A 22,760-nucleotide genomic window follows, 5' to 3' on the forward strand; every position below is an offset into this window, starting at 1 on the left:
CAACCAGTCCCGTCTCTCGACTTCATTACTCTTTCTATTCTTCTGAACTGCTTGTGAAGAAAACAAGTTTAGTACACATGATGTCTGTTTTCCCTTCATTTTCATTATAATAATATTTCTGGTGGCAATTATGATCACATTTCAGTAACTGTGATTGCTTCATAGAACTTCATATTGTGACTTGACACTTTCTCTGCATATTTAACAAAAACATGATCCTCACAATAATGAAATCACTTATCCTCTGAAGTATTTAATACTTGAAAAAATATTGGGGGTAGCAGTAGTATAATGGAAAGAATATTGGATTTAGTGTCTGAGAACCCTTCTGATAACTGCTTTGCTGCTTAGTTAACTTCATGCCCTTGGGCAACTAAATCATTTAACTTCTTTGGGCAACTGTTTTCTGTCTGCAAAATGAAGGAGCAGCAGTTGGACTAAGTGATCTCTAAGGGGGCTTCTAGCCCTTAATCCTGTGGTCTTGAAAGTAATCTGTAAGTTAAAAATAGCGTTAGATTAATTTGATATTTGCTCCTATGACAATACTAGTTAGTTGTTGAATCGTTTGTCGTGTTGAACTATTCATGACCTCTTTGGGGATTTTCTTGGCAAAGGTACCAAAGTGGTTTGCCATTTTCTTCTCCAACTCATTTTACAGATGAGGAAGCTGAGGCAAACAGGGTTAAGTGACTTGCCCAGGATCACACATCTATTAAGTGTCTGAGGCCAGATTTAGACTGGGAAAGAGGTCTTCCAAACTCCAGTCCCAGCACTCTATCCACTGCACCTAATACCAGTTAAAGGGTATTATTAATGTATTCACTTCAGTTGTGTAACTATAACTCCTTTTATTAATGATTCCTTTATATAATGCTGTTCAGATGGCTTAATTTTTAAGAAGTTTGAATGATTTTGTTAGTTTAATGTATCTGTGTTAGATTTTATATATATGTAGGCAATTCCTGAAAAGTTTGTGCTGAGGAATTGGCTGGTAGAACAAATGGCAGAAAAAAAATCTCTTCAAAAATATCAAGCCTTAGGCAGGCTTGGGAGGCTAGGCATTCTGTACTTGGTTATAACCAAGTTTTAGAAGTGTTTAGAAGTAGAAAGGACACTAGTGGTTATTCTCATTTTAAAGATAAGAAACACAAAGCCCAGAATGGTTATGTGATTCAGTCAACATCAGTGATTTCAACCCAGGGCCTCTGACTTGAGAAACAGTTCTCCTTCTACTGTATCACACACTGCCTCCATGATTAGGGTCTTGTGGCTCTCTTAAAATCCTATTTCTTGGTTATATATGTATTGGGCTTTGAGGATTGTAGGACTTTGAGTTGAAGTTCAGGTGACTTGACCTCAGATCTTTCTGACTCCAAGCCCAGTATTCTATTCATTGTATCACGTAACTGCCTAGGTTGTTAGATTATGGCACAAGTCTTTGAAACCTAAGTTATTTCCTCTATTTCAAGTTTTTTGTATTTTTTTTTCTTTTTTGGCACAGTATCTAGTTCATGTAAAATGTTGATTCATAAACTCATAAGATTTTTAGAGTGAGAAAGAACATTAGAGGCCTTCCTATAATTAATCCTACTGACTCATTTTACAGATAAGAAAATTGAGAGGTTGAGTAACTTAACCCAAGATCACACAGGTAGTAATTAGTGAAACTAGCATTAGAGCCCAGGCAGTCTAACTCCAAATCTAGTGCTTTCTGCACTTCTCAAATTATAACTTTTCTTAAATAAAATCTAACCAACACAGCTTAAAAATAGTCATATCACCATCAAAACGGAATCCTCGCTGCAGAGGCAAATCATATGGGTAATAATGGGATTTGAGTCTTTGATTAAAAATACTTCAAGAAGCATGAAATGACACTTAAATTTGAATATTTAAGGAAAAACCGAATCTTTCAGAGCAGTATAATGGCTATTCCTTCAATATTCTGTACTCTTGCTGTCAAAATAATTGACATTGACCCTATATAATGGAAATATTTAAATTTGGTAAGGAAAGTGTTCTAATTAATATCATGAAACTTAGTTAAACAACTTTCTGAGGAAGCAGCTTTTTAAATGTTGAAGGTAAAGAAGGAAAATTTTCCTCTCCCTAACAGTAATAGCAGTTGTACATTGTGCATTGACCTTGAAGCCAAGAAGAGCTGGATTCAAATCCTGCTTCAGAAATTTTTTACCTTATGTGACCCTCTGGGCAATTTACTTCTTTGGACCTCAGTTTCCTCATCTGTAAGGTAATAGCACCTCCTTCACATGGTTGTTATGAGGATCAAATGAGATAATGTAAATAAAGCACTTTAGTAAACCTTGAAGTGCTATATAAATGTAAGCTTGTATTATAAACAATAAAAGCCATATATTACTCATTAAAAGAATCCTTCACTAAAAAGTTGTATTTCTGTGAAAGGGTTATATACAAAAACCAATAGCCTGAATTTAAAAACAAGAAAGTAACCCAGAGCCAATAAAATCTTGTTTCTCTCTCACAAAGCTGTCCTCTTCTCAAGTCTTTTAAATGAGCAGAGAAAAATCTTTGGCTCAGTATTATGAACCATACAAACATTTCAGTGCTTGACATTTATATTGCCAAAAAATAAAGAGATGCTTATTCTTTTGGAAAATATACAATATCTAAGATAGGGGTATGGAATTGTAAATTACATACTTAGATGTTGACTTTAGAGAGCTGTTTTTATAGTAATCGCAGGTAGAATAAAACTTAATTTTTCCTTGAGTGCAGAAATATAAAAAATTTAATTTCTATATGTAATATATGTGCATATAATACCTAAAGCCTATTGTTTATAATAAAAAGCTTTACAATTTATTTCATTTTGACAGATTAGTCTCATGATCTATATTTTGAAGGGTATTAGTGATAGATGTATTGGAAAGAGGTCTTGAATCAGGACAGTTGTGCCACTTGTGTGACATTGCATTGGTGCCATTTATTAACTGTGTAACATTGAACCTTTCTGAGCCTTTGTTTCTTTATCTTTAAAATAAGAATATTTTACTTACACAGTCCCCCTTACAGAGTTGTGAGAATCAAATGATAAGTGTAAAAGTTCTTTGTAATTCCAAAGTGCTCTATAAATGTTAAATTACAATTATCATCACCATCTGTTAGTGTCTTTATCATTAGTATTATTTGCAAGAGAACTCTGATATGATTATGTTAATTTGGCTTTGTAAGACATTTCATAGCTCAGCTTTATTCATGAGATTAGAATGTAGAAATAGGTTTGATCGGTTATGGTTTTTTCTTATTCTGGGAGCTGTCCAGCATGAAATAATAATGCTTCATCCTTATATTGGTCTTCTGTGCGTCTTACTATTCTGATTTAATTGAGAGGAGTGCTTTTTTTGTTTTGTTTTGTTTTTGTAACTGGGAGCTCAACATTTATGTATTGTGAATTACATTTTTTATAATACTTCAAACTTTATGAATTTCCATATATTGCAGGAGAAGTAAGTTTCAGTGAAAGATTGTGATTTGAAATCAGTAGCAAGTGTTAATATTATCTGATCTTGACTGGGCATTCCCACTGAATTTCACTTGACTGAATTGGCTACTTAGCACAAGGAAAATAGACATCATGTGTACTAAACTTGTTTTCTTCACAAGCAGTTCAGTAAAATAGAAAGAGTAATAGGCTCGGGAGACAGGGGACTGGTTAAAACCCAAGTGAGGCATTTATTAGCTGGTCAGGTTACTTTCTGAGCCTCAGTTTCCCTCAAATGTAAAATGGAGATACTATTTGTAGCCAATATGCTCCACAAAAGGAGTGACTCCCCTCTTTAATGGGGGAAGACAACATGCAAACAACTACGTACAAACAAGATATATAGACAGGATCAGTTGGAGATAATCTCAAAGCAGTAACATTAGAGAGGCCAGGAAAGGCTTCTTGCAGATAGTGGGACTTTAGCTAAGATTTGAAGGAGGCCAGGAAGCAGAGATGAAGAAAAGAAAATAGCAGGCATGGGGAAAAGTCAGTGAAAATATGACAGGTCTGGAGATGGAGGGTCTTGTGTGTGGAACATCAAGGATGCCAGTGTCACTAGATCACTGTGCATGTGGAGGGGAGTAAGGCTAAGAAGGGGCCAGGTTATAAAGCACTTTAAAAACCATGCAGAAGATTTTATTTAGTCTTTGAGGTAATAAGGAGTAACTAGAGTTGATTGAATAGGGGGTGTCATGCTCAGACCAGTACTTTAGGAAAATCACCTTCACAGTTCAGTGGAGGATAGACTGGAGTAGAGAGAAACTTGAGGGCTGGGAGACCAACTAGTGAGCTATTGCAGTAGTCTAAGTGTGAGCTTGTACCAGTGTGGTAGTAGTGTAATACCCATGTTCCTGGAAAACTTTTGTGAAAATTAAATTTTTATAAATTGAATTATATTTTAATGGACTCTGGGGGCTTGCAATGTAAAGGAAACTTGTGGTGAATCTTACTATAAAACAAAAAACACCTTAATAATTTATCTGTTTTAAAGTTTCAGTTTTCACTATAGGGTGTTCACAGACATAGAATCACAGAATGTCATGGCTGATAGGGACCTTAGAGAACATCTAGTTCAGTCTTCTGCAATTCAAAGAATTTAAGTGACTGGCCATGGCTAGGAAGTTGTAGGCTTGTTAATGGAATGAAATTAGCAATAATATAGTGACTCCGCAAAATGATTTTTGAATAAAATGTCAAGTCAATTATTACATCTAGAAAATTTATTAATATCTTTTTAGATAGTAGGGTGGGAATAGTGTTTGTAAAATGTTTGGAAAGAGTTCTGTCTTAATATAACTCCTTCATAATCTTGTTTAACTCTAATCTTGTGCAACGTCTGAGAAAAGCGTTGTTAACTTCTAGAGCTGTATCCCAAAGAGATCATAAAAATGGGAAAAGGACCCACATGTACAAAAATATTTATAGCAGCTCTTTTTATGGTGGCAGAGAATTGGAAATTGAGGGGGTGAATGGCTGAACAAGTTGTGGTATATGAATGTAATGGAATACTATTATGCTATGAGAAATGATGAACAGGCAGACTTCAGAAAAACCTGGAAAGACTTGTACGGGCTGATGCTGAGTGAAGTGAGCAGAACCAGGAGAATGCTGTATACAGTAATAGCCATTTGTGCAGTGACTAATTTTGATAGACTTAGCCCTTCTCAGCAATGCAAGGATCTAAGACATTACCAAAAGTCTCATGATGGAAAATGCTATCCACATCCAAAGAAAGAATTATGGAGTTTGAATGCAGATCGAAGCATACTATTTGCCTTTTACTTTTGTTTTGTTTCCTCTTTCTTGTGGTAGCTCCTGTTGGTTTTAATTCTTCCTTGCAACATCATTAATGTGAAAATATGTTTAATAGAAATGTATATGTATAGCCTATATCAGATTGGGTGCTGTCTTGGAGAGGGAGGTGTGGAGGGAGGGGGAGAAAAATTTAAAACCCAAAAGCTTATGGAAGTGATTGTTGATAAATTCAAAATGAAGTAATAAACAATAACTCATTTCTTCTCCATTTGTTTCTCTGATGTTCTCATTTCATTTGTTCTCTCTTTCTCTCTCTCACTCTCTCAGTTTCTTTCTCTCTTTTGTGAGGCAGTTGGGGTTAAGTGACTTGCCCAGGGTCACATAGCTAGTGAGAGTTTTGTATCTGAGTCCGGATTTGAACTCAGGTCCTCCTGAATCAGGGCCGGTGCTCTATCCACTATGCCACCTAGCTGCCCCTAATCTCTTTTTTAACCTTGCTTCATCTCTTCCAGGAATCCTGGTTGAAGCTATGGTTTTTATTTGAGGCTTTGCTTGTAGATGTTGTGGAGTCATTTTCTTTTTCTAGGTTTGTGCCTTGAACATCCCTGTCACCATGATAGCTTTTTGTGGTGAATAGGCACATGCATAAAGTACTAGGGGAGAGACATACACATGTGGTCAAGGCATTTCATACGTCTAGCATTACAGCATCCCCATAATCTTTCTCTTCCTATGCTGTTCCACTGTAGACACAGTATTGGGCAGGTCACTCAACTGGGCTGAAAGAAAAGAAGACAAAATAAAATATGCTTCAATCTGTACTTTGAGTTCATTGCCGCCTCTATCTGGATGTGAATAGTATGTTTCGTATGAGTCTTTTGGAATTGTGGTTCATCATTTTGATGATCAGAGTTCCTCAATCTTTTAAAGTTGTTTATGATATTGTTGTTATTCCATAAATTGTTCTCCTGGTTTTGCTCACTTCATTCTACATCAATTTATACATGTCTTGTTTTTCTGAAACCATCCCATTCATCATTTCTTACAGCACAATAAAATTCTAACACCTTCTTATATTGTTACTTGTAGCCATTCTCCAGCTGATGAGCACCCTCTCGGTTCTTAATTCTTTGCCTTTGTTAGGGAAGTACACGATTGAAAATCCAAAGAAGGCTGGGTTTCTCTGGGAAATGACTTAAAGAAGTAGGCCTAGGTAACTTCCTACCTGAACACAAAGAGCTTGTTGAAGAAGCGCCATTTTACTTCTAGTACGCCTTCTTCCTCTGCCCAGAATAGGTAAAGAAAAAAGGACCCTGACACTAACAATAGGGAGGTGAGGTAGAAAGGAGAAGATGGAATTAGAAAACATAACTTCCCAGAGAGCTGGCAGTTTATTGGCAGACATATAGAACATCCAAGTGGCTTCTTGGAATATTTGGGGCAACACATGGAGGACTTTGGTATAGAAGGGTTATCAATGCTAGACTGTAAGTGACCCTATCATCTTTTGAACTTGTGGGTTCCTGTAAGTTGTTCAAGGGTTATATTTCTTATAATCATGCCTAATAATCTTGGCCTGCATATTTACAAATGAGAATTTGGTATCAAGCTTCTGGATGGTCCAGAGATGAAGTTTTCCCAGGTTTCTGGGCAAGGACTCAAGCCACATTAAATAAAAACAAAAAGAAACCCCAGGAAATAATGTCCCTACTTGTCAGTGGTGCTTTGACACAAGGGTTATTTACATGTGAAGTATTCTTTTTTTAAAGATCTTTTACTATTCTAAATGTATTTTTAATCTTAGAAAAATAACATTATTTATATATACACATGTATCTTCAGTTTCCTCATAAAATTGTCCTCTTTCATCTTATGTTATAGGAGAAAGAGTCTGAGGTTTGGAGTCAGAGGATAAGGAGTTTGAATCCCTGGTCAATGATTGCCTCGAGGCACTCATTTTTGTAACATGAGTGGGTTAGACTAATTTCTAAAGTATCTACCAGTTTTAAATCCATGATCATATAGCCTAAACTTCATCTATCCTTAATATTTTGAAGTATTAACATAAAAATATGTTTTCAAGTGTGAAAGCAGGGTTAGGGAGGAAGTAGAGGGAGGATCCTTTAACCAAAAAAGCCTTTGGGGAAAAAAAAAAGCTTTTATGAAAAATTTCCATTTTATCTGAGCTTTCATATTAAGAGGCATATTCTCTGACATATCTTTCTCATTTGTACAAAACTAGAGTAAAAGCCTTGATGAGTTGTATTTCTTTTTTATTATGATGTTCTAGTTAACTGGATTTTTCTGGCTTCCAGTTACATGAGGGGAAGATAAATATATTATGGTACTTTATATTCTCCCCAAACTGTGTGTGTGTGTGTGTGTGTGTGTGTGTGTGTGTGTGTGTGTGTGTGTGACAGTTGGAGTTAAATGACTTGCCTAGGGTCACACAGCTAGTGTCAAGTGTCTGAGGCTGAGTTTAAACTCAGGTCCTCCTGACTCCAGGGCCAGTGCTCTATCCACTGAACTACTTCTTTGGCTCCAGAAAGATGAATACATTTTCTAGACTCTTATTTTTCCTGTTATGAACAGCCGACTACAACATATGAATGTGGCAGAACTTGTGGTAACAAACTCTCAGTATTCCTGCCTTTGTAAATTGAAGTCATTCTTTCCTGGCTTATAAATAAATCAGATATGTGTTTGCACTTAGATCCCTGTGCTTCAGGTCATATCTTGCTCACTTTCCTTAGTCATTTTCATTTTGTGTTGTGAGGTAGTTCTGATATTTATCATTCCTGTGTCCATTTAGGCTTTGGTTGTAGTAGGTAATTAAGAAGATAATTCTGCTTCTTTGTACTGAGCTTACAGTAACATTATTTTCGTACTGTTGTAACCTCTATTCTCTTTTGTCTTCAGAAATAGGATGATTTTGTCTATGGTTCCATCTTGCAGCAGATTATTTGTAAACTGCATCTTCAAACCTGTTACCAGTGTGATTCTCTTGTTTTTCTTTAGCCAATACATAATATTATAGCTGCTCTTGACCTACATGTGGTTCAGTCTTCCTAAAGCAGGTACTCCTGGGCAACTTTGTCCACTTATTCCATCCGGTGTACCAGCTCCATCAACTTTTTAAAATTTGATGGAGGTCAATACAGTTCCTTGACAACTGGATGCCATTTTTTTGTCTAGGCTATCAAGGCGGCCCTCTTATTCCAACCTAGCTCCAGCTATTTCTTCAGACTTTACTGCTTCCATCCACAGTAATTTTTAGTCCACTGTTCACATGAATTACAAAGTCAGTAGGCTCTTCTGTTAGTCTTGACACAGGAATGATATGCCTGCCATGGCATCCCACTAATACCAGGTCATCTCTGGTTTATGCAAACGGGCTTGCCATGTCAGTGCAGGCCGGGTAAACTTCAAACTCTGTGCAAATCTAAAAGCTAATCCTCTGAGGCATTCCAGTAAACTACTCATCTTTCTTACCAGATGACTTTGGTGTTGACCCAAACTTCCTGTGTGTGTTCCCTGGAAGGACACGGTACTTTGCCAGGAAAGCTTTCTAAATTCAGTTTGATGTATATGTCCCTATGTAATGATATATTTAATTTCAGCTTTCCCCCTAGGTTTTTCATCTCTTTTCAACTTGGAGGATCTAGCCCTTGCTTCATTCAGTGTTAAGCTATCTTTTCTCTGTGGAAGATCCAGCTTTGGTCCCTCTAATTGGTGAATTATCTCTGTTTGACTTAAGCAAATACTCCAGTCTCTATATTACCAGGCCCCTTTTATTATTAGGGTCACTATTCTTATGATTAAGTCCTTCACCTCAGAAAAGAGTGTGATGTGTGAATCATTTTCCAGGTACTATGTTGTTGTTTTTTACATCATCATAGTTTTTCCCGGTATCCATTCGTCTTCCTTCCTCAACCCAGAGAACCATCCCATATAAAAATATTTTTTTGAAGGTGAAAGAGGAAAAAAAATCATTACAACTGATCAATATATTGAAAAAGTCTGAAAACATGTGCGACACCTGTGTACCTCCCAACTCTACAGAGGAGTGGTTTAGGAGCATCCTCTCATACCTTTTCTTTCAAGCCATTCTTATTCTTCATAATTTTGCAGCATTCACTTTAGAGAGAGAGAAAGAGTGTGTGTGTGTGTGTGTGGTGGTTCTTTCCATTTATATTATTGAAATTGTGTATGTTGTTTTCTTAACTCTGCTTATTTCACTCTGCATCAGTTCATGTAGATTTTCCCATACTCCTCTGTAGTCATTACATTTGTCATTTCTATTTGAGGTGCATCTACTTTGTTTCCAATTCTTAGCTACCATAAAAGCGATCTTGGTGAATAGGGAGATTTTATTATTCATAAAGTTATTGATGGTTTCCTTGAGGCATAAACCTAATAATGGGGTCTCTGATTCAAAGGGTATGGATGTTTTAGTCACTTTATTTTTATTTTTATAATTTATTTTTATAATTTCAAATTGCTTTCCGAAATGGTTGTACTGTTTCACAGCTCCACCAGCAATGTATTAGTGTTCCTACCTTGCAACAGCCCCTCCAACATTGACTTGCCCTTCCCCCCCCCCATTTTTGTCAATTTACAGAGTATCAGGTGAAACCTCAGGGTTGTTTTGGTTTGCATTTCTCTTATTAGTGATTTGGAATATTCTTTCATGTCATACTTTGCAGTTCTTCTTTTGAGAACTGTTTGTTCGTATCCTCTGACCACTCTTGGAGAATAGTTATTTGCCGTATTTATATATATTTATTCATTGTTTGTATGTCTTAGATACCAAACTCTTAACAGAGAAATTTGATGTAAAGATTTCCCCCCATTAGACTACTTCCCTTCTTATCTCATGGGCATTTAATTTTGTCTGTGCAGAAGTTTTTCAGTTTCAAATAATCAAAGCCATTTATTTTCTCTTTTGTAATTGCCTCTATCCTTTGGTTAAGAATCTATCTCCTACTCATAGCTTTACCTTTCTTTTTAAAGCAATTATGTTGTCTGGTATGTGTGGGGGTTTTTTTGTTTTAATTTTTGTTTTGGTCCAATTCTAAAAACAAGAGACCCTGACGAGCTTCCAGTTTGAAAACATCACTAAACATATAAGTCTCCATTTTTTTCAAGTGGTATATTAAAATTGTAATTAGCAAACAAAATAATACTATACTAATCATTAAACATGCAACAGCAGCAACAATGTGAACAGTGATAAACAATTGGACAATAGTCATATTTAATTATGTTTCAAATAAAACAGTAAATGAATGTCATTAATCATCTGTGGTACTAAAAGGCAGTTTGCATTACAGTGAGTTGATAATGAAAGAAAATGCCTATGAGAAAGAAAAAAAGCCAGAGACCATTGTGCAAATCCCTACATACAGCAGGTTTGTAGAGAAAGACTACCCTTCCTGACATACAAGGTAGGTAGGGTGATCACCTCTCATATCTTCTACTGGCCTATTATTTTCTTTATTGATTCTTATCCCACATTCTAAGGTAATCAAGATGTATATTCATTATGTATGTATTCCCATTTTAATTACTAAAATTACAGCATCTTTCTAATTAATTCATCAATTAGCTCTCAACTCCCACCCCAGTTTATTCAGCATTGTTTAACGAACTGAAGAAACCACTCTTCAGACATCAGAATTAATGGGCTCTTCAGAAAGACAGCTAAATTCAGTCTCTCTGCAGATTCCTCATAGAATGAATGACTGTTACTTATCAACATTCCATCGTCAAGTCATCAACCACTTATTAAACTGCTTCTGTGTACCAGGAACTGTGCTAAGTGCTGGGAATACAAAGAAAGTCAAAGAGAAAGCTGGGAATACAAAAGTCTCAAGGAGTATATGGTCTAATGGGGGAGACAAAATTCAAACAACTATGTGCAAACAGTATTTACAAGATAAATTGGAGATGATCTCAGAGGAAAGACAGTAGTATTAAGAGGGACTGGGAAAGGATACTTGCAGAAGGTGAGATTTTAGCTGAGACTTGAAGGAGGCAGAAATGATAAGAAAGAGTTCCAGGCATGGGGAAAAGCCAATGAAAATACATTAAGTCTGGAAATAGAATATCTTGTGCCACTGGCATCTTTGATGCTATTGTCACTGAATCTGAGGCTATGCAAAGGGATGAGAAGGTGAGTTAGTAAGGTATAAGAAGACTGGAAAGGTAGGAAGAAGCCAGGTTTTGAAGGGCCTTAAATGCCAAGCAGAGAATTTTATATTTAATCTTGAAGGTAATTAAAGAGCCAACTGGAGTTGATTGAATAATGGGATAACATGGTCAGATTTGAGCTTTAGGAATATCACTGACAGTTGAGTGGAGGATGATGGATTATGGTGGTGAACGATTTGAGACAGAGAAACCTATCAACAGGCTATTGCCATAATCTACGTATGAGATGATAAGGTCTTGCTCCAGGGTAGTGTCAGTGTCATAAGAGAGAAAGGAGCACATATAAAAGATATTATGAAAGTAGAAACAACAGGACTTGGCAACTGATTGAATATGGGAATTAAAAGAGTAAAGAGTCAAGAATAAAACCTAGGCTGTAATCCTAGGTAACTGGAAAGATGGTCATACCGTTACCAGTAATAGGAAAGTTAGGAAGAAGGGAGAAACATAATGAGTTCAATTTTGAATATGTTGAGTTTAAGATGTGTAAAGGACATCCAGCTCAAGATGGAGGTTAAGAATTGGAGGCAATTGGAGGTCAAGAAAGAGCTTAGGGCTGAGGTTAGCACAGGGCCTAGCTTATGGTAAGTGATTAATAAATATTTATTATCCAAGAATCATCTGCATAGAGATGATAATTGAATTCATGGGAGCTAAAACTGAAAAAGTTAAAGTATGGGGGAAGAAGAGGAATCAGAACAGCATTGGTAACCCAGGGCCACCCCATCCCTTAGTTAGTGAATGTCACCTAATTTGAAGATCTAGCAAAGGACACTGAGAAGAAATGGTCATACAGGTAGGAGGAGAACAAGAAAAGAACAGTGTCTTGAAAACTAAGAGAGATAGTAGTATGAAGAAGAGGGTGATCAACAGTGTCAAAGGCTGATAAGAAGGACGAGAATTGAGAATAGGCCATTAGATTATTTACAGGCGTAGTAACAGTATAGTTACTCTCTATAATAGAAGCTTTTGAAGCTGATGTTACATATTAAGTAGGTCTAAGAAACCTATCAAGTAAAAGAAAAATCTTTGAATAATTTGAATAGTTTTAAGAATAATGAGCTCTTTGGGCTGGACTATACAAGGTATGTGAGTAAGGCAATTGTTGGATTGATCGCAGTGCCTAAGATAGATTCTAGATTTATGATCCCACTTAGCCTTTGCTTTAAATATTTTTGAAGCATTTTAAAAATGAAATCACCATCCTTTATGCTAATTTTTCATATATGCTCTTTCTATATTGTTAGCTAGCTATTCTGTGCTTACTTCATTTAATTTGGCCTTTTTCCATACTTCATGGGTATGGTCAAATTTAGAGTATGTATTGAGACCATTTGCTTCTAAAAAGAAAGGTCCACAGTAGTTTTCAGATAATGTACTAGTGCTCTGCACTTTAAGCTCTTAAAGGGTATGTTTCCTGCTGATTAGAGAAAAACGTTAGTGTTCTCTATGTAGTCAGTACTGGATCTAAATCAAATGAGTCAAACTCGTGATCTCCAGAGGGGAGGAGGCTAAAATGTAATTGGGATGTGTTTGAAAAATAAAATTTTTAAACAGTACAATATAGGTAATGGGTTTTTGTTTTTGTTTTTGTTTTGTTTTCTAGGTCAGTATGCAACAAGCAGGGATCTATTTCCATTTGAGTTTGGCACCACTAGAAGGAAAGGAGGGAGGGAGGAAATAAGCATTTATTAATATGGTATGATTGCTTTATCCTAAATTTCAGAGGATGTGACAGGAGGGGCACTGCTTGCTCTGTGGTTCAATTTTAGAGGTTATCAATTGGCTGATGGGGCAAATAAGTATACTTCTTGCCCAGTTTGGTTTGAGAGAATGCTTCATTCAAATCTTCAGTTGTCATCTGTTCAAATGGAAATTATACTATTGGTCTTCTCCAACTATTTCTCAAGTTCTATAGTCCTAGCCTCTGAAAGCTCTATGAAATCAGCACCACTTCTTGTGTCTTCCTGTTCTTCAACATCCACTAGGATAGTGAGTTGATTTTCTAGCATAGTAATGTGCAAGGCATTGAAATTTCTTCTCAAACTCATCCATGAGGCCAACTTTGGCCACATTATCCTTGTCTAAAGACCAGTTGATAATTTGTGACTCCAAAAGCAGGATAACCAACCTGGTAGTAAGATATTTGTTATGGATTTCAAGGCACTAAAACAGCTTTTTGGTTTTTTAGGTATGATCTGGGCAAATACTACCTAGTCAAAAGCTTTCAGAATAAACTTTCATTCAGCTCTCATGGAACTCTTCACTAATCCCCGTGACACATTGTTCTTGTCTGGGAATAGCCAGAAAAGTATATAGAAGCTTACATTCTAATTAGGGAAGACAAACAGAAAAGGGAGCTAAAAACAAATGGGAAAGATGAAGGTACCTGGCACAAAGATGTGGTTTTGAAGTTCGGAAGAAGTAGAGCTGGGGGAGGCGGGGATTAAAACTAGTTGGCCTGAGGCTCTCCGCAAAATGGAGGTCCCAGGAGAAACTCACCAGTGAGAGAAGGGAAATGGCCTGGCTGAGGGATATTTCAGGATGAGGTCACAGAGGTGGTCAGATGTTCCAGGTTGATGGCCACTTAGGCACTGAAGGAAGTTATGGATATGACAGCAGCTGAGATATGGTCTTGAAGGCCAGAAGTCAAGAGTACAGTTTAGAGGAAAATGAAAAAGAAATGTGATTTTTGGATTAAAGATAACATTGCTCAGAGTGGTCTCTAGAATCATGATCCCATTAAGCTCTTGCTTGAAACCTTTTTAAAGCATTTAAAAATTAAAAAGGAATTTTCAGTGCCTCTCCTTGCCACTATTTACATTTTGAATACTTTTTTGTAAAGCTTGTACACCTTTGTACACTGTATCCACAATGTTACACCTGGCATATCACATTGCTCTCACTGCACTGGCTGAAGGGTTTGTATGTTTTATCTTGCTTTCCATTCAGCAGTGTATGTATCCAGAACTAGGAGTCATTTGAGTCGTCTGCCAGTGAGACCGGTTTTACATGTAGGACTATACTCTATATCTAAAGGAAAAACTGAAGGTGAAGTTTTACTGCTGTTGGATATGGATTATCTTAAACTTTAGCCTGGAGATATATTTAATAAACATTTCATTCTGCAACATTTTACATAAGCTGATGTAGATTTGTCCAGTATGGTAGATAAGTTAGCTCACTTCCTACCTTTCAAATATGTAATCACTACAATTTTATTTTAAAATGAATAAATTAATTCCTTAGAGTCTAGATACTGTTATGCCATTCATTCTAGAAAAAAAGCAGCAGGTAATGTCATGAGAGCAAGGTATGCTATGTATGTTACATTTGTAATATTTTACGTATAATGTATATTTGTTAATGTACTTTCATGAGTGTTGAATCTGTGTGAGCAGATTTTTTGCAAAATAATGTATTTAACTTGGATAAATATGAGAATTGTTATAGAGAACTATCAGCAATTGTTTTGCTATATTGTTTGCTCAAAAGTTCAGTGTGAGTAATAACTGTTGCAGTTAGAGACTTGTGTTTGAATAATAATACTTGAATAGTTGTCTAGCCTGCTTTTTCTAAGGTCTAAAATATATTACCTGTTTTGTTGTTAGCTTCATGGCAGCTTTCATAAATTTGGGCCTCCTTACACACAGTATAAAGCTAAGGAATGAGTATTTTGACAAGCTCTCCAAATGCTAAGAAATAAATTTCAATGGAACACTTTTCGTGGTAGCAAAGAATTGGAAGCAAAATAGTTTCCCATCAGTTGGGGAATGGCTATACAAATTGTGGCGCATAAATTCTTATTGTGCTGTAAGAAATGAATATAGAGAATCATGGAAAAATTTAAGCAGAAAGAGCAAATGTTATAAAATTACAAAGAACAAATAAGGCTTCAAAGAATAGATGAGAAGATTCTATCTCACTCCTTTGCAGTGTTAGGAGGTCTGAGATTGTGGTACATTGCAAATATTTTCCATACTTTTAAATGTATTTTTTTAAATTTTTTTCTTTAAAAATGGTATTTGTTAAATAGTATTACTGTTTGGGGAGAGATACTGGAGAAATTTTAGTGATGTAAAAAGATCCCAATAAAAGTGTTTTAAAAATATATTGTACCTTTTGTTTTTTACATCCCAGCTTCTGGTCCCAAAAATCCATCCCATACATGACAAGACCATCCACCTTTCATATTTTGTAATGTTTACCAAAAAAAAAATTCTAATTGTATTTTGCGTTTCTCAGGAGTTACTTTGGTAAAAAGCTCGGGAGAAGATATTCACAACTGGATCAAGACTGCTTCAGTTTTCCAATGTTATTGTTCTGATGAACTATCATTAGGGCAGAAACTTAATTATCATAAAATTAAGTTATTTAGAAACGAGCAGTCATTTCCTTATATTAAGGAAAAAATATGTCATTGAGAAGAGATTTGAAATATTTCTGAAGATCATTTTAGTCTGGGTAACTAAACTAAATTTAACCAAAAAATCAACAGCCCAATGTTTAAACATTTATTAGATTAATGAAAAATGCATTAATCTCAAACCTGTTAAACCTGTTTTTATGATTGGGAAGATAATTGTTTTTATTGTTGCTTTGGGGTTACAGGGCAATACTATTTTTCTTCCTTTGTGCTCCTCACTTTTTTAATACTATATCTATGATTGATTCTACCTTGAAATTACTTCTTTATCTAGGAAATATTATGGATGATGAATGTACTTTGGTTTAGTGATAATATCATAATGGAAAAATTAATTCATGTCAGAATATCATATTCTCTTTGTGATATATTTCACCAGGAGACATGTCAATTCTTGAGGAAATGCAGCTGTTTATCAGCTTGTCCTTATATTTTCTTAACCCAGCATAGTATTTCGCATAGTAGACACCTAATAAATGCTTATTGGATTAAAATGAGTTGACTCTATAAATCTTGGTCCAGGTACGTAGGACCCCATTTCCTAAATGCTACACTGAATTTTTTGTAGTCAGTTAATGTATTCAGAAAGCCATAAGTGCCTTCATAAAATTGACTTGTAGGCATATTATAAGAATCCTCCTGTTCTTTGGACATATTTCACTGATATGAAATGGGAGATTTCATTAGCTTTGGTTTTGTTGACTGTGAGAGTGGCTGCAGAGATTTTATGTTTACCTGCTGCTGATTTTCTGCTTATCTCTCAATGGTAGTGTTAAAATATGGGAAATACAAAGTTATTGGGTAGGACTTTAGGAGCTACAGGCTGAGGCAGTGGTATTTCAAAGTATCAAAATAAAACCATCTTTTTATGCTGCTTTGTGATTATTCTCAAATCCATTTTTCCTTTGTATGGTTTTAAAACACTGGGAAGACCAGAATGGCATTCTTGTTTTCTTTTTAAATCTCCACTGTTATCATTAGTATAATGCTTAGCACACAGTTATATAAACTTCCCCCCCCAAAGCAAAAAAAAAAAGAAAAAGAAAAATTGTTGACCAGGTGATTGTTGATAAGATTATTATTAACCTTTATGCTGAGGGGTTTTTTGTGTGTTGTACTGATTTTGGTTTCAGAATTTTTTTCCTTATCTTGTTTTTGGTTAGAGAAGTAATTGCCTTTTAAAAAAAGCAAACTACTTGTCACTCTGTTGTTTTTTAACTCATCCACATTCATTTTGTTATTTTTATTCTTGAGAATAAAACAGTGGTAAAGGGAACACTTTGAGGGAGAACTTGTTTTCTGTAGTTCTTTTTTTTTAATAAAAGAATGTTTTTCTTAAGAAAAGATAATTGATGATGTTAACATAGTGAAACATAGTGTAGCATATATGCTTTATAGATTGGAATATTTAACCGTCCTCTACCACCACCACCATTTTCTGCTACACTTCAACCAACAAACTATAGGGTTAGTTTATAAACTAACCACCCTTTCTTGTTAGACCACACTTAATCATCTTCTATAAATTACTGAAGAGATAGAAACTAAACCTGTGATTTCGTTATTATAGGGAACTTCCAGATGAGGAAACTCCCTGTACCAATGCAGGTCTGCATGTTGTCTGTAACGTACGATCTTAGAAAGTTTCCTAAAGCACTGAAAGATTGAGTGACTTGTTCAGGGTCAAAAGCCAGTGAGTATCACAAGCTGAACTTGAACCCAGGTCTTCCTGGTTCTGATCCCAGCTGTCTCTGTCTCTGTCTCTCTCCTGTGCCGTAGTGCTACTTAAATTGCTGAAGATTTCCATTTATCACTCATTCAGTTAGTCAACAAACATTCATTATGCAACTACCACGTGCCATGCACTGGGGATACAAATATGAAAAAAGATTCCTTATCTTCAAAGAGCTTACAGTCTAATGAAGGAAGACGGTACACAAAAAATAAGCTGAAATGGGAAGGGGAGGGAGGAAGGAGGGGGGGGACAGTGGAAAAATGAGAAAAAGTCCCAAAATAGTACAGCCAGGTGAGAAATTAAAAATCAGATTATTCCAAAGAATTTTTTAAAAATAGCTTTTCTAATACTGATCATCCTATCTGGACCTCTAGTTTAAAAAAAATTTTCAATAGTTAATGTTTCAGCCAACTAGCAAGCATTTGTTTAGTGGGGATATCAGGGGATGGGGCAAGGGAAGCTGGTAAAGACTACAGGTTGTCTTGTGAACATGTTCTCTTTGAAATGACTGGGAAATCTAAGAAACAGTAATTCTGGACAGGAAATTGAGAGAAACTATGGGTAAATAATTTGTTGTTGTTCAGTTGATTCAGTCATGTCCTGCTCTGTGACCCCATTTGTAGTTTCTTGGCAAAGATATTGGAGTGCTTTGTCATTTCCTTCTCCAGTTCATTTTACAAATGAGGAACTGAGGCAAATAGGGTTGAGTGACTTGCCCAGGGTCATACAGCTAAGTGTCTGAGTATAGATTTGAACTCAGGTCTTCCTGACTGCAGGCCTACTCCTCCTGGCTGCCCAAGTAGATAATTAGATCCTGGGAATCATGAGCAGACATGATAATTGAACCCATGGGAACTAATCACCAAGGAGAGGAGGAGAGAAGAGGACTCAGGGCAGTCATAAAAACTGTATTCTGGAGTCTTCTGGAGAAGGTGGTTAATACCAAATGATGTAGGGAGGGCAAGAACAACAAGGAATGAGAAGAGACCATTATAGTTGGCAAATGAGATCATTGGTAACTTTGTAGAGAGCATTTTTAGTTGAAAGATAAAGTCAGAAGTCAGAGTCCAGAGTTTATGAGAAGTGAGAGGAGAGGAATTATTGAATTGTCTAAGTTAGTGTAGGGTTTTTGTGTGTGTGTTTTTCTAGTATACCTTCACATTTAATTGCCATAATCAGATCTTGAGATAGCTTGTGATAAAAATTTTCTGTGTTCAGCAGTTTTCCTGCATTATTGAGATGGTAGTGATAGTGACCTTCACTACAATGAAAAAAAGTCTTAGCCTTCAAGGAGTTTACATTCAGAAAGGAGAAAGGGATTACTTAGTATGAATTGCTTAAGTATTTTTTGTTTGACTTAAAGGGTAGAAGCAAGGTTTAAACCTACATCCTCAAAAGATCACTGAACATTAGCATTTAAATAAATGTAATTGTTCACAGGAGTCTAAGATGGAATACTAAATCAACAAAGTTATTGTACATACAGAGAAGCAGTCTTTTTGACCAGTTACTCTTAAATAGCTAAATTTAGGAAATATTAAAAATACTTAAATTTGTGTCACTTAGGTGTGTGTCACAGTTTTAAGTACAGTTCTGCTTTAAGAATTTTTTAATGGAAAAATGTAATTTGTTTTTTTAGAAAATGTGTGTGATAGCCTATCTGTTCCCACCAAAAAAAAATCACTAGTAAAAATGTTTGAAGAATTTGAATTTTCTTCATAAATTATTTTGTTCTTGCCTTGATACAAAGATAGCTTAGTCTTTATTGCTCCACTGACATTGCTTTTGATAAAATTCACTGGTCTAACTTCTTGGTCAAGTTAAGTTCTAGCCACAAAAAAAGTGGGTCACATACCCTTTTAGAGATCAAATAGACAATGCTTTTGATGGCAGTCTACCTGTTTCCTGTTAGATTGGGGAGAAGGAAATCCAATTCATGGAACAGTTCTTAAAGGCTTACTATGTGCAAAGGGCTAGCAAGATAAACTCTAAATGAGTACATGACTTAGACATAGAAGGTGATGTTATTAACAAAGAAGAAATTATTTTTCAAATCTTTGCATAGGGAAAGAGGACATGACCAAACAAGAGACAGAGTAGATCATAGAAGGTAAAATAGACAATTTTGATTGCATAAAATAAAAAAAAATTTTTTTTTGCTCAAACAAAACCAGTGCAGTTAAAAGAGAAACAAATAAAGAATAAAATATTTGCAGGTTTCTCTAATAAGATCTCTTTTCTAAAATATATAGGGAACTGATTAAAATTTATAAGAATAAGCCATTCCCCAATTGATAAATGATCGAAAGATAGAACAGGCAGTTTTCAGAGGAAGAAATCCAAGCTATCAATAGCCATAAGAAAAAATGTTATAAATCATTGGTAATTAGAGAAATGCAAATTAAAATAACTCTGAGGTTCCATCATAAATCATTGGTAATTAGAGAAATGCAAATTAAAATAACTCTGAGGTTCCATCTTATACCTATCAGATTTGGCAAAGTTGACCCAAAAAAGAAAGTGACAGATGCTGGAGGGGCTATGGGAAAACAAGTACTCCACTGTTTATGGAGCTGTGAAATAGTCTAGCAGTTCTGGAAGGCAGTTTGGAACAATATTCCAAAATCTATTAAACCATAAATACCCTTTGACCGCTAACTACTAGGTCTGTCAAAGAAAGAGGAAAAGTACCTGAAGCTCTGTTTTTGTGGTGGCAAAGAATTGGAAACTGAAGGGGTTCGCATTGGGGAATGGCTTAGCAAGTTAGGCACGTGACTGTGATGCAATGCTATTTTGCTGTAAGAAATGATGGAGATAGTTTTAGAGAAATCTAGGAAAAAATTGTATGAGCTGATACAGAGAGAGATGTGAGTAGAGCCAGGAGAGAGAACAGTTCATTCAGTAACAACAATATTGCAAAGAAACAACTTTGAAAGACTTGGATCGACACAGTAACCAACCATAGTTCCAGAGGACTCCTGGTGAAACATGTTGCCCATTTGCCCAATGCAAATTGACACTTTTTTGGATCTGGCCATTGCAAATTTTAGAGATAGAGAGAGAGAGTTTCTAACTGGTTTTTTTTTCTTACTTTCTCAATGGGGGAGGGAGGAAGGGGGAAAGGTAAATTATTGTTTATTAAAAAAAATTTTTTTTAAAAGAATTAGCATTGACCCAGCTATCCCACTGCTATAGGCCTATACCACAAAGAGATCAAAGCAAAATGAAAGGGCCCTCCCTATGTGTACAGAAAAATGTGTAGCAGGAGTTTGTTTTGTTTTTTCTTTTATAAAGAACTGAAAATTAAGGGATGAGTTTCCTGGGGAAGGCCATGATGGTGATGTCCAAGAAGTCCAAAAGCAGTGTAGCTGGTAGTGAGTGTGGTGTTTAAAAAATGAGAGAAAAGATTTCAAAGTGACGTGGAGAAATGTGTATGAACTGAGGCACAATGAAATGAGCAGAACCAGAAGAAAAAAATTCCACTATAATAGTAACATCAATATTATAAAAACAAACAGTTTTAAAGCTTATATGAGCTAATTAAAAATGAAATTAATAGAATCAGGAGAATAATTTATGTAATAACAACTCTAAAAACAAAACTTTGAAAGCTATAAGAACACTGGTATCTGCAAGTGACCATCTGTGATTCCAAAGGGCCAATGATGAAGCATGCTACTGACATCTTAACAAAGGTAATGAAATTTAAAAAAAAAATTAAGTCAGTGGTAAGAAAGAAAAGAAAAATTAGAATTGTGTGGAAATGTAATAGACTGTCTCGGGAGAGCCCTCTCATTGGAAGTCTTTAGTCAGAGTCTGTTTGACCACTTACCTGATACCTTGTAGGGACCCTTGCCAGTGAGATCCCTTGGAATTCTGAAGTCAAGTGATTCTTTGAAAAATGAGCACAGAGAAGTAGCAGAACAAAGATGCAGTTATAGATGTATCTCACCAAATATTTCTTGGTCTTTAAAAACATGTTAGAGTACTTGTTCCTAAAACATTCCATTCGAATATGGTTACATAGGCAGTAGACTAAATTACTTTTCAATACATTATTGCAACTTCAGAGTATGGTTTGTTTATAATATGTTAATGGCTGTTTTTGTGAAAGTGTTGATCATCAAAGCAGGTCTGGTTACAACATGCCTATGCATAGGAATCTGCTACTAGCTATTCAGAGGAGTAACTATGTAGTGACAAAACTGTACATAGTATTTACCACAGAGATGTTTAAGAAGAGGGTGACTTTAAAATTACCTAGGCATTTCAGATTATAGTTGATTCAGTATTCAACACAGCAGATTTTTTAAAAATTATTAAATTCTTACAGGTACTGAAGGTGCAGTCATTTCTAACAGGGAATTGGGAGCCTACTTCATGGTGGGGTTTAAAGCATTTATAGAAATTTAGAAGAGAGGCACATTCTAAGCATAGAATATATTGAATAAAAACAGAAAAAAACAGACAGGTATAAAAAATAAATAAAAAATAATTCCTTTTGGCTGGAGTATATAATGTATGAAAAGGAGCAGTAGTATGAGATGAGGCTAGGTAGATTTAGTGGTACCAGCATTGAATGCCAGAAAGAGTTCTAATTTTATTCAGGCAATAGGAAGCCACTGGAGGATTTTGAACAGAGGAGTGAAATAACCAGATCTGTGTATGAAGATTAGCCTGATAGCAAGAAAGGTTGGAGAAGGGGAGAAAATGGACCTGGAAAAGACATGTTATAAGGCTATTGTAATAGTCCAGGTAAGTGGATAGTAATAAGGATCTGTACATACTAAGTGAAAGTATTGGCGTCATTGAGAGAGCCAATTTCAGAATCAAAGAGATTGATTTCCAGTCTCACCTCTGACATGCTAGCTATGTGACACTGTGGCTCACCTCCTAGATATTCTCATTTCTGTAGGTTTTCATGCTGCTACTCACTCCTGGTTCTCCTCCTCTCTGATTCTCTCTTCTCAGCCGCCTTTGCTGGATCTTTATCCAACTCAGTACCCAAGGGTTTTTTCTTGACCCTCTTTTCAAATCAGTCTCTCTCTCTCTCTCTCTCTCCCCCCCCCCTCCACACACATACACTTAGAATTAGCTTCCTTTGT

At 35.7% G+C, this 22,760-nt stretch overlaps 1 protein-coding gene across 3 annotated transcripts in view; it reads left to right on the forward strand.

Moving 5' to 3' along the window:
- The window catches only part of DNAJC5 (DnaJ heat shock protein family (Hsp40) member C5), a 48,585-nt gene that overhangs the window by 6,466 nt on the left and 19,359 nt on the right, over positions 1-22,760 (forward strand). Inside the window, exon 1 of one of the 3 annotated variants that reach the window (XM_078149913.1) lies at positions 12,894-13,193. The exons of the other annotated variants lie outside the window; for them this stretch is intronic. The gene's annotated coding sequence lies outside the window, so the exon portion shown is untranslated. Of the gene's footprint in view, positions 1-12,893; positions 13,194-22,760 lie in introns of those variants that run through there. 3 annotated transcript variants of the gene reach the window in all.

The sequence above is a fragment of the Phascolarctos cinereus genome, unplaced genomic scaffold, assembly GCF_003287225.1.
Source record: "Phascolarctos cinereus isolate Bilbo 61053 unplaced genomic scaffold, phaCin_HiC Scaffold_2;HRSCAF=192, whole genome shotgun sequence".
Taxonomy (NCBI): domain Eukaryota; kingdom Metazoa; phylum Chordata; class Mammalia; order Diprotodontia; family Phascolarctidae; genus Phascolarctos; species Phascolarctos cinereus.